Here is a 13,077-nt window from a genome sequence, read left to right as displayed (position 1 = left end):
AAACATCATTCCAATAGAGAGTCTAGAAGCTGTATCTGGAGACAAGATCTGTGTCAGTGCTCTGTTGGGCTGCCTGCAATGTAACTGCCCTCAGCAAAGGTGTCCCCTCTAGGGAGGGAGTTCAGAGTTTCTGGGACTGGTACAAATTTCTGTTTATTTTAACAAAATCACCTTTCCCATTGTTCAGGTAACAGGAAAGCTGCTTCCACCCTAGAAAAAGATAAAAAAAATGTTATCCTTAGGTTTCAGAATTGCATGGAATGGTATGAAAGAAAGACCTACTGTTGTGTATTAGGAGAAATGTAAAAATATTTGCTGTCAGAGTTAAAATACAAGAGAGCTTACATTAGGCACCTCTCACACATGGATTTCACTGATGCAGGTATGCAGTTATCACATGGCATTCATGTGATGATCAATCATCTCCAGGTGGAACAGCTCCAGCAAATGAGAATGAATATGGGAACCTTTCCTTGTATTTGTCATGTAAGAAATAAATCTTTATTGCCGAAAAGAACAGTAACAGCATTTCTTCCTAGTCCAGATAGTGTTGTCTTTGTCACATCCATCATGATGTTAAATGCAGGACCAATGATTATAGAACTTTTCCAGTCCAAGATGTGATTGAAAATGAGACCACTGACTTCACATATCAAAATCTTGACTGGATGCTATATTGTTACAGCACAGAAGCATTTAGGAATCATCCAATAAAGGCTGGCAATTGTTGTTTGTTTCATCCTGAGACAGATATTTTGGGTTCAATGTAGGCTGTGGTCCAACATCTTTCTCTGCTTTCAAATATTTCTACCTTCACTTCTGTTTGAATGTTTTACCCTCCGAGGCAGAAAGCATTCTATGACAGGTTTTTCTCTATCCACTCTTTTGGAAAACTTTCTGTGGAAGACTGAAATATTTTCTGGATATTATGGATTCAGTGGGATTTACAACCTTCCATTTATGAATTAGATATGGCAGCACTTGGGAATACAATGCATACAGTCCCATCATGGAGGTATCCATAAGTCCAGTTATTACACTGTGCTAAATTATAGAGTTTCTTCATTATTATCTCCAGTAGAGAATTTGCTTCTTTTATAAAATTATCTCCCAGACTGGTAAATGACAGTTTCCAACCTTATTAAGAGTTCTCAGAGCAAATGGTACATCTATTCTGGGTCAAGCCCAAACGGACAGAGACGTGCTGTACAACCTTGGTAATTATTAGAATGGAAAAGGCATGGAAAAGCTGTGACAAAAGTGAAGTGTTCATGGCACATCTTTGCAATACAAATTAGTCACATCACTTGGTAGGGTGTTTCTCAACAAACTGGAACAGATCGGATTTTTTTATTGCGGACCAGGTTTTGGAGAATCTCATGGGCACGTGGTTTTCCTCTTAGCTGTGAGAGGAAGTGACAGTAGTTTTCAGGATCCAGCTCATGCCCGTTGAAGCTAACCAAAGTTTTTCCACTGGCATGGAGAGAAGAGGGAGCGAGGCCTGAAAGCCCTGCATTTCAGCAGGACAAACCAAGCACTTCCCTGGCAGTGCTGAGCCCAAGCTTCCAGGAGAAACACAGCATCCAGAGCCAGTGACAGGCTGATAGCATCCACCCCTCCCCCATTTGCTTCCAGGGTTTGCAGTCACCAGCACTTTCTTGAATCTTAACTCTTCCCTCATCAAAATATAAAATTTCCTTTGGAGGAACTACATTTTTTGCTGGGCCAGACAAACAGTTTGGGTAATAATTCCAAAATGAAATATTTCACAATGACTAATCTGAATTTTTTTGTCTTGATGAGAGAAAAATTGTATTGATTCTTGTTTTGCTTTGGCATTATACTGAAATACTGTTCAGTGCAATGTGTATACAACTATCAGATTTTAAATGTGATAATCTTCTTGGCATGGTCCAAAGGAATTGAATAATTTTATTCCTCCAAATGAAGATTACAGAATGATTTTCCACTAAATATTTCAAATACTTATGGAGGGATCCACAACCAAAACAAATTATAAAATCTTATAACCAAAGCAAAATTAAAAGTGTTGAAATTGCCCAGAAAGGTGTAATTTTACTTGTTGGAAAACTTTAAATATATTTACCAGAGGTTTCCATGTTTTTGTACAGAACCCAAACTCAGACACTTACTGCAATGAGAGATGTGAAAAGTTTTTCCATATCAAAGCCTACTGCAGATTGAAATCAATTCTGAACAGCAACAACAAAAATGTCATTGCTTATTAAGATTGAGAGAAGAAAAACTCATAAATTATTTTTTCCCTTTAAAAAGAAAATATCTGTGGACATTTTGCTGAGAAGATCTCACATTTACATGCCTCAATTGAGGCTTTGAAAACTGTCAGAAAAGACTGATTTACGGGAAAACCTTTCACATTTGTGAAAATGTTCCAGTCAATGAAGGTAAAAGACTCTGCAGAAGGAAAAATTAAAGTTTGAATGTGCTCAGTGGACACTCATTAAATTTTGGCAGCTGAATTTGTCAAAACTCCTGACTGTCTTCCTGAGCAGTGAATATACGCCAACCCAAAACAAAATCTCTCTCACCAACCAGCAATAAAACTTTGAATGCATATCAAAATACAGCCAATGTTTGCTATTTTCAGTGGAGATGCCCATATCCCCAGTTATTTTGGTCACCCCATGATCACAGTACCTCTCCAGGCTGCATCACACCCCCTGCCATCCCTCTGCAGCCAGGAATAGCAATACTATGACAACAATGGATCTCACTAGAGCTATCCCATAGTGTTCCTGATTGTGTGGCAAAAAGAAACAAAACAGACTCTGGTCCCTCTCTCCCCTACATTTGCACCAATCTTTGAAATGGATTAGACACAGGCTAGATGGTGAATTAACTATCTCTTTTTCTCCCCTGTACTGCCACTCACTAAACCAAAATTCTTGCATTTAGCTCAGTATGCTTCTGAAGAAGTTCCTTACAGTGTCATGCTTATAACCACAGAATCACAGAATATGGTGAGTTGGAAGGGACCCATAAAGACCATCAAGTCCAACTCTTATAGTCTTAGAGTATAATGACAAAATTTGTGATTCAACCATATCCTGGAGCTTCTGTGTAACTGCGTGCAGGGTTAATGGAGCTGTTCTGCAGAAACCAATGCAGCTGCAGGGAACTTCCAGTACATTACAGAAGCATTAGCTCAAAAAAACCAGGGGAAAAGAGCACATGACCCATTAACTGTACAGCCAGCAAGGTGTGTTTCGCTATCTGCTCCAGAGAAAGGGTGTTAATATCAGTTTGTTGCATCCTCAGAAGGCATGAAGGGAGACACTGTGTTTGGAAAGCACATGTGTGCCCTGGATATTGACTGTGCCATACAAAGGTGCTAAACTATCCTTTCTCTAGGGAAAGTGTTCAAATTGTAAACTGGAAGTTTATAACTTGTATGACTGTGGAATGCTGCAACTTAGCACCATATAAAGTCACAAAGGGTTGAATGGTGTAACCCCATCCTGTTTTGAATATAATTACAAAGCTGATGGAGTTGAATGAGTTGCGTAAGTTACCATGAATATAGCATCTAAAGCACTTTTTCTGTACTGCTACCCACCCATCTATAAATATTTCTAGATATATATAATGCAACTAACAATAAAAAATGCATCTAATGCTCTTTCTTTGTATAACTGTCCATAAACTTGCCCAAAGAAAGAGAGAATATATGTGTATCTATGTTACATTTATTCATTTTGTTTTAAAACAACTTTTTGAACAGTCCCTAGGAGTCTTTAGATTTCAGATAAGTAGACTGTGTGACAATAACAAACATTAAACTACTGTTTAAACCAACTTTAACAAAGTTGGTTAAAAGTAATTCCAAAACCATCATATTTCTAATTAAGTTTGAAAGTGATGCATAACAAAAGGACTCAGAGAAACTTTAATTTCATATTCCAAACTAGTTAGTCCAATTTGTTTGCTTTGAATCGCTCATTTCAATAAGGTGAAAACTTGTGTTAATCCTCCATTCATCAGTTGCCTGGGTGCGTGTGAAATGAGTCATGTGGACAAAATAAACCACTGCTAGCCGCAATATTCTATTGTCCTTTAAGCTTCCTCAAGGGGCCTCTTCACAGGTACCAAAAAGCCACTTTAGACACTTCACATATTTTTGAAGATCCTCCCTTTTTTCACATCGCACATTACTCACTCATTGAAGAATAGCCGAAAACAGGCATAAAATGAAGGAAGCTGAAGTAGGCCAAACTCATTTTCTACACAGAGAGAGATAATTGGCACTGCAGTAATTTTGAGGAACTGAATTAAATGAATAAATTGTGACATGGGAAAAACTGAAAAGGACAACAGTTTCCTGGCTTGCACATAATAGTTACTCTGGACAGCATTTTTCTTGGAGACCAATTGATAAAACAGGACAAAAATGTTTTTCCCATTAATTGCTTTCAAACATTGTCCTGCTAAATGCCCAATTAAAAGGTAGAAGTGTGAGCTTCTTTTTTGCTTATAATGACCACATATTGGGGGGAAAAAAATCAGTAGCAACGTCTTAGCATTTTCTTTTGTGGATGTGGAATAAAAAGATCAATGGAAAAAGGTTCTTAGCTTACCTTGAACTAAAACAGCCTCAAAGTCTGGAGATCAGCATGGGGGTGAGCATGGGGTGGTGGGTAGTGGGACACATACAGTATCACTGCACTGTGCTGAAACTATCATTTACGCTAAAAAACTTAATTTCATAAGTTAGTAAAATGCATAAAACATAAGTTCATAGATTATTTTGAATGGATTGCAAATGGGGTTATTTCTTGTCCAAGAAAGAAATAGTTATGTATATAAACCTTATACAAAAATTTCCCCTCATTTGATTTTTAAGAAACACTTGTAAAGACGTGGTTCTCTGACACTTAAAGAAAATTCTGATGGGTCACATACACAAAAGGCAGTGGAGTCAAAGTTATCTCTGAGATAACTCCACTGAATTAAAAGGGGTTAATTCATCACCCTCTTATTAATTATATTAGTTGAGCTCTTAGAGAGTTGTCATTGTGAGTCAATACTAAAAACATTCATTACTTTTTGCAATGCTACTTTTAACAGCAGATTTCTAGGTGAGACTAGCCTAAATCTAGCAAAAACATTTTAAAAGCGACATCTTCATAACAAAGTAGCTTTTATCTGTCCATACATCTTACCTGTGCATCAGTAATGCCTATATGTTTCACAGAGCTTTATAATTTCTTCCAGACCATCATGCATACTTATCACTATCCTTACGTTAAAAACACTCTAAAGATGAAATGGTTGTACAGTTTAGTTACAGAACAGCTGACATGGCCCTGCACTGGCTAGTAATGCATAGGGAATCTGTTTGGCTGAATTTAGTGATAAATTCTGCTTCATATGAAAACAATCTCCAATTTTCAGGTTGTTAGGAACTCTCTAGAACAGAAGATATGTTTGGTGTTCCAAAACAAAGCATCACTGCTGGGCAGGGATCTCATTTGCACCAATCTGTGTCCAGACTCTACCTAGAGCTGTCTCTGGACTACACCTCAGATAAGCCATTGATGTATGAATCTATACTTATGCTCTTGCAGAGAAAGTTCAAAGAGAGGTAAAGTGGAGGGCCAGTCCCTTCCTGACAAAGGAAAGTCAGGGGCAAGAACTCAAGTGATAAGAGCTCCACATTTTACAAACTGACTAACAGTTTAAAATCTCAAAATCCAGCTGAAGGGAAGGATGGCAGGAGACACATGTTGTCCTGGGTACTGCAGGAGGCTGCTGTACCCCCAGCAGAGATCTCCTATGCATGTGCTACATTTGGATGGACAAGCCATGCGGTCCATCCCCAAGGTCAGCATGTCAAAGAACCATCCATGACCCTTTTGTAGCCATTTCTAGGCCAAAAGAGAAAGTTTCTGAAGATATCCTGATTGTAGTGATCCCTCATCATGGCTAGGCTTTGTGAACGAAGATTTGGGAAGGCTCTATCCACATTTGTTACAGGCACGCTGGTGGCTTATGAGGCCAATACGTGACAGACATATCCGATTGCAAAAGGCACAGCAGAAGGACTCCTTAGATGGTGTATTCTGCAAGGCACGGTTCTTTCTGCGTTGCCTTTTCTCCTCGAGAGTGATCCTGCATGTGTTCTCGAAGGAGACAGCTGCGTTATAGATGGTGTGTCTCCAGGCCTCCCAATTGGAGGCCAGAGTAGACCAGTTACAGTGATCAGTATGGCCAAGGCTGAGATGTTATTTCAGGGAGTCCTTGTATCTTTTCTTCGGGGCTTCTCTCATGCAGCAGCCAGTGGTAAGTTCACCATAAGTGATCCCTACATGTCAGGTTTTATGTTGACTCTTTTTTTTCTTGGCAGCCTAAGTGAAATTTTCTGCCTTTATCATAGAAAAGAGACTGGTCCCTCTGGGGCGGCAGATTTCTCTTCATCCTCGTTGCCTGAGGCACTGATTAAGTGAAGTGCTTAAGCACCTGGGTGACTATAAGCACATGAGCCATTGCACTGAGTCAGTTAAAGGTAGTCAAATGCAGAAAAAGACCTTGCTACGGGAAAGTTGCTGTGCAGAGCTATCTGTTAACAGGAACACAAACCAAAAATTGCAGTAGGGCACCTCTGTGCATGTTTTCACTATTTACAGGGATTTAAAGAGCTCTGTGAAACAGACCCTGATCACAAATTTTAAACTATTAGTTTTAAAATTTGAGTTAGAATCATTCTCTCTTTTGTTTCAAGACATCATGGTTTATATTCAACATCTGCTTCCATAAAGTTCCATCTTTTAGTTTGAAAAGTGAGACATCGCTCTTATGCACAAGGGGGAACACAAATATGATTATCAAATATTGTAAAAAAAAGTCCTAAAGAAAGCTGGGTGAAGAGTTTTTAAAATTTGCATACAGTTTATGTGTTGACTCACTGTAGCACATAGCTTGTTGGGAACAGTGTGAGAAAAGTATCACAACAAAATGCCACAGAAGTTCCATCCTGCAGCAGCCATCCTTACCTGCAAATGAAATGGTTATTTCATTAAAAAAAAATACAATCTCTTTAAAAAGATCTATTTAAAGCATTATGTTACCTGAATCCTCAAGAGTTACTTAGGGGGCTGTCTGTATTGGAGGTAAAACTCTGCTTTGCCTCCCCTCCTTACTGCTCTGAATGAATTGGCAAAGCCTCTCTTTGTTGCTGCAAGAGGATTTGGCACTGAAGTTATCCTAAATTATTTGTGCAGGGACAAACTGGAACTGCAATGCCATGCCAATACTGTGCCTCTGTGTAGAGTCCTGTCCCACACCTCTCTACCTGCAGATTTGCAGTGCAGATTTGGCTAGTGTCGAGAACAGTGACAACCTCAGGGCAAAGACCATCTCTTTCTATAATTTTGGAAAGTGTTTATCAAGTCAGAAATATTCATCTAGTCCAAATCTGTGTTTATAATGAAAGAAATGGAAGAAAATTATCATCATCTCCAAAACCCTGTTCCTCCATACACTGCTCATCACATGCCTGTTACATCTCTGGGTCCAAGTCTCTGCAGTTACATTCTAGTCCACTGGGACAGTACCACTTCAGGAGTGAATATGCAATAGAAACTCTGGGATTACCTGCTTTCCTTAGGTGTCCTTATCCTAGAAGGCAGCAGGTCTGCTGCATCCTGACTGAAATGGATGGCAGACAGCCCTATGGTGATACACAGGAATTCCCTCAAGAACCCATTAAAATAAAATTATAAGTTTTATTAAAGCATCTATATACCCTGTGGTGCATGTGCAAGTTTGCCTTCCCTTTTGCCTCCTATCCCATAGTGAACTGACAACTCAGATTATTTTGGGTGGCTTCTGGAATAGACAAGGAAAATCCTACAGCTGTCTGCTAAAGCCGCTGACAGGGTGACCTGAGGGACACTCAAATCATGAGGGAACTCCAGAAGAGGACAAGGAGAGCCATGAGCATGACACTTCAAGCAACCAGTCCCTGGCAGTGGTGGCTGGCAGAAACTTCAGAAATGGTGCTGCAGAAAGGAGACCTTCCCCTGCCACATCTCACAGCACCTCTGTATAGCTCCTTTTCCCAGACATCTTTCTTTTCTACACCATAGCTTGAGATCACTGCTTGTGTCAGGTTTGATGATTATCACCTCTTTTAAGAATTAACTGGTACACGTCCTTTAGATCAACAGATAGTAACTCATACATTTTGTCAGCCTCTTTAGATTCATCTAAATAGTACAAGATGTGTTACTTTAGTACAAGACTGTGCATTATGTTACACCATGCGGAGAGGTAAAAATTCCTCTGTTTTTCTAACTTGATCTTCCTCTGCTTCTGTGTCCAGGACTGCACTTGTGCTTTTCTTCCAGCATCTGCGTGTCCATCAATTTTCTGTTGATTGTCAACTATTCACTGCCTGGTGCAACTCATATTCTTCTATCACCTTCAAAATGAGACTTTTTTCCCCTAGATTTTCTCTCTTTCAGGATGGGTCCTAAGCCCAGCTATATAGTCAACTCATCATTTCCTTAATGTCAGTCCTTGAACTGGTGTCCCAGAGAAGGCTTTGGATGCCCCATCCCTGGAAGTGTTCAAGGCCAGGTTGGACAGGGCTCTGAGCAATCTGGTCTAGTGAGTGGCATCCCTGTCCATGGCAGGGCAATTGGAACTAGATGATCCTTAAGGTCCCATCCAGCACAAACCATTCTATAATTCTATAAATCAAGCCTATATAAAATGGCATAGTGCTATAGACTCTGAGAATTATGTGCTAGAGATTTGGTTCTAATATTCTTATTGGGAATATTGATATTTCTGCCCAAAAATCCAGGTCATTTTTACTGCATGTGTCTTGCATGGGATGATCTGCATTAAAAAGTAATGTACATTTTCTATTTTTGAAACACTGTAATGATACTGACTTTAAATTTTTTAATATTGAGTTTCTGAAAATGGTGCTTCACATGCTTTGCTCTCGACCACATACAAACACATTTTGAGTGGATGTCTCTTTAAAGTAAAAATCTATTATGCATAAAAAGAGTAAAAGTCCAGTAACAACTTATCATTAAGGTCTTCTGTGTCATCGGGTCCATTACACATTAGTAATTCCTCCAGAAAGAAATGAAGAAGCATGAATTTACGTGTACATTGTATATCAATAATAATCATAGTAGATACTAAAATTATTGCATGTCCTTTACAGTATCCTGTTGGATATTATAGCTTCTATGGGAATATAAATGAGATAATTTGTGTCCCCCAAGCAATTTAAACAATATGATTTTTTTTATGTCCCTGCTACTTTAAATGGAATTAGTGAAGGCAGTATGTTATCCTCAGTCACTATCCATCAGAAATTACGCTAAAATTGATTAAAGTATTACTTATCCTAAGTACTGTTGACCTATTTTCTTTCAAACCTGTCACATATACATATAAGATTAAATATACAGTAGGAATCATGCAAAGATACAGGATGAAAAACTTGGAATTCAGAACAAAATATAGCAGCTGATTGCTTCCAGAAGAGTAACTTTCTGAATGTTCAGGAGCTATTCATAGGAGGCAATTTTAACATGAGCCTGGACAGTGAAGATTTTTCTTAGGGATTCATATATCTAATTTTATCCTTCATATAATTTTTCTTCATTCTCCTGTTTTCTGGGCTCTACTGTTTCCTGCCATCACTCTTTGTAACTACAAGCTATGATCTGCAGCAGGGTTCACAACCATGGTAGGCTGCCAAAATGAAGGAGTAACATAACCAGACCTGGCCATAAATATTTTTTTCATTTTTCCATTGATCCACCCATTGCCTGTTCACATCCACTCTCAGAATTACACATCAGGTAATTCCTGCATGGAGTGACAGCATAACCTGCCATTCCCGTTTCAAGACAGGGTCCTTAAATCCAGAAGCATAGACATTTATGAAAATCTTGCTGTGGGTAAATAGCATTTTGGAAGGGGGCACTCACAAAATCTAAAAAAGGCAAAATAAATTTTTTTAAATAAAAAGAAATGGAGGAGAAGACAGGCAATTTTAAAATATTTTCCAGCTTAGCCTACCATTACAATCCTGAACTTAGTTTTTTTAATATTTTGTAGTCTGTTGATTCCCATTTAACCCAAAGTTCTCTGCTGTTTCTGTCAGAATGAGACATAACCTTGAGGTCTGAGCTCTGGGCTTGGATTTCTGGCAGGGATCAGCCCTTGCACACAGTGATTCATTAAGCTTGTAGGTTAGCATAGCACCTGCATACACATTTGGAATCCTGGAATCATAGAAAGGTTTGGGTTGGAAGGAACCTGAGAGATCATCTAGCTCCAACCTTCCCTGCTGTGGAAAGGGGTACTCCTCTAGACCAAGGCACTCAAAGCCCCATCCAGCCTGACCTTCTAGGGTTGGGGCAGGCACAACTTTTCTGGGCAAGTTGTTCCAGTGCCTGAGCACCCTCAGAATGAAGAGGGAAGATGGAAGACTGTGTGGCTTCCAATCACTTGGGCTTTCAGAGAAAGTCTAAATAAAATTTGGGCTACATTCAGAAAATCTGATAAGAACTTTTCCCTGAGGAACGCTTTAAAATTAGCAGGTTTGTCTTATCTCCTGTGATACTCACGATCATCTCTGTTGTGATTCACTGGGTCTTTCTTAGAAATAACCTGATTTCCTGCATGGATTATCTTTCAAAACTGAGGCCTAATTTTGGTATGTGCATTAAGCAAAAGGTGATCAATAAACCCCTCAGTTCTGTACTCATGAGGTTGCACCTGGAAAACTGTGACCAGTTTTAGACCCCTCAGTACAAGGGGGATTCACCCAAACAGGTGGAAGGCTGAGGCACTTTACAGACAAGAGAGACTGAAGTTGGTTTAGCCTGAAAAGAAAAAGCTAAGAGGGAAAGTAATTGCTAGCTTTAATTACCTAATGAGGGGTTGTGGAGAAGATGTAGCCAAGCTCTTTTCAGAGCTATGCCTAGCAATCTTGAAATATATCCTACAATATTATACCAAGCACCTCAAAATGAAAATATTTCAAATTATTAATTTACTTTAGTTATATTTATACAAACTGATCAAGATCAAAAATTAGAAATTAATCAAGCATTTAAACTGAAAGTTTAAAATCAATTTAAACTTTTCATTCTGCTTCAGAACTTACGAGTATTTTTCCAGGACCATCTCCAATTTTTCAACACACAAAAGTATGGTCATACACAGACTCCACCAGCTCAATGAGTCAATTCTGAACCCTAATGCTATCAACAGTAAGCACTCACAGAGCTCTGTGCTGACTGTTCTTATGCATTTTGGGTGAAACACTTTGAAAATATATTTATTGATGTGGATCTTGGATGTTCATGTCTATAACAGACATTTTGGTGGGGGGAACATGGTGCACTGTTCTCTCAATATCTCAACTGCATTAAGAATGTGGATTTAGATATTGGTAGTGCCTTCTATATTGGGCTGAAAATTTCTAATATTGCCCACAAAATTCTTCCATATACGCGTACTTCAATTTCTGTATTTTCTTGCTGTAGCCCACTTATGATGGCCAGCAGATCCCACTATACATGTTTTATCTGAACAGGCCATTAAAAAGAATCCAAATGACTAAAACAAAATGTTTGCCAGTGAAACAATGAGGTAAAATCAAATATAATTTTTCTTCTGCTGCAAAAACTTACATATAATTCTTTTTCTCTCTTACTGTTTTCAACTGTCAATTCAACAAGACTTTGTTGGTTTGACAGGCTACCCAAACACTGCCAAACATGCAAGAAAGCCTGCCTGGGTACCTGGCAGACATGATCATGTGTAGCTTTTTAGAGCAGGTTGGACAAACATCTGTCAGAAATGACGCAGTTAGACATGATCCTGCCTTAGGGGAGGGAGCTGGACCAAATTACCTCTTGTGGTCCTTTTCAGTCTCTTATTTGATGATTTCAGTGCCTTGGGCTAAGGTGACACATTGGGTCTGATCTTGGGCCTGGAATGTCCAAAAATTTTACATCGGTTACATGTGGGTACATAACAGCATACCTTTCTGGCCACCACTTCTTTATTCATCTGTCTTTCTTTTATCTAAGGGCTATATACAAGCTCACACACTTCTCAGAGTTTTTATTAAACTATTATTAAACCATTCAAACTGAAAACATAATGAAAAAGTATGAATATTAGGGACCGAAAATAACCTTTGGCATTCCACCCATTTTGCAGTCTGTACTTTCCCTGCTGGGCTTTGCTGTCAGGAAGACAGCACTGAGGATTTTGATATATTTTCTAATCTGCAGTGCTGTGTAGGTGTTGCAACGTTTGTGAGGTTTCCTGGCTGGTTCTTACTGTTTGTTTTGCAGAGCCAGAGGTTTGTGTTCTGAGATACTGGGAGACAGAAGACTGCAGTTGGGTGAAGGGAACATATTTGTCAAGGGGACTGTGTAAATGCTGCTTCTGCCCTCTTTTGGAAGATTTCATGCATCTCTAACATCTGAGTTCTTTAGATGTTCAGCGCCAGGAGTAGAACCCCGGGTTTGATCCTGTGGGAACATCTCTCCCATTTCTTTTTGTTCCCCATAACTGTTATTGCTGATTTTGGGGACTGCAGTAGATTTCATTTACACTGGTTTCTTAGGGATTTCAGCTACTGCCAACACAGAGTTGGAACGAAATATCACAACTTCACACAGGGCCGTATCGCAGGCTGGCTAAAGAAAAGGTTAAAATACAGTAAAATGTTACTATAATGTAAAGTAATGTAAAGTAAAATAAAGTAAAATAAAATAAATATTTTTTACAAAAGCCAAAATATATTCTGTTTATTTCAATTTGTGAATTACCTGTTCATGGGCCTATTAGAAAGAAGAAACCTGTATCACAAATTATCCAGGCTATCATTCTGAGGCTGGATTATTCTGTCATCTCTCTTTCCTTTAAAATTACTGTCCTAGGAGGAAAAGGAGATTTACCATTCAAACTCATACAAACATTGCAGTACAATCAACTGCTTTAGATTAAAGTCTTAAAAGACCACTTTTACATCCTGCTCTGAAG

Source organism: Manacus candei, unplaced genomic scaffold (genome assembly GCF_025592945.1).
Source record: "Manacus candei isolate 608988 ecotype Guabito, Panama unplaced genomic scaffold, ASM2559294v1 h1tg000089l, whole genome shotgun sequence".
NCBI lineage: Eukaryota > Metazoa > Chordata > Aves > Passeriformes > Pipridae > Manacus > Manacus candei.
This window is presented reverse-complemented; position numbering follows the sequence as displayed.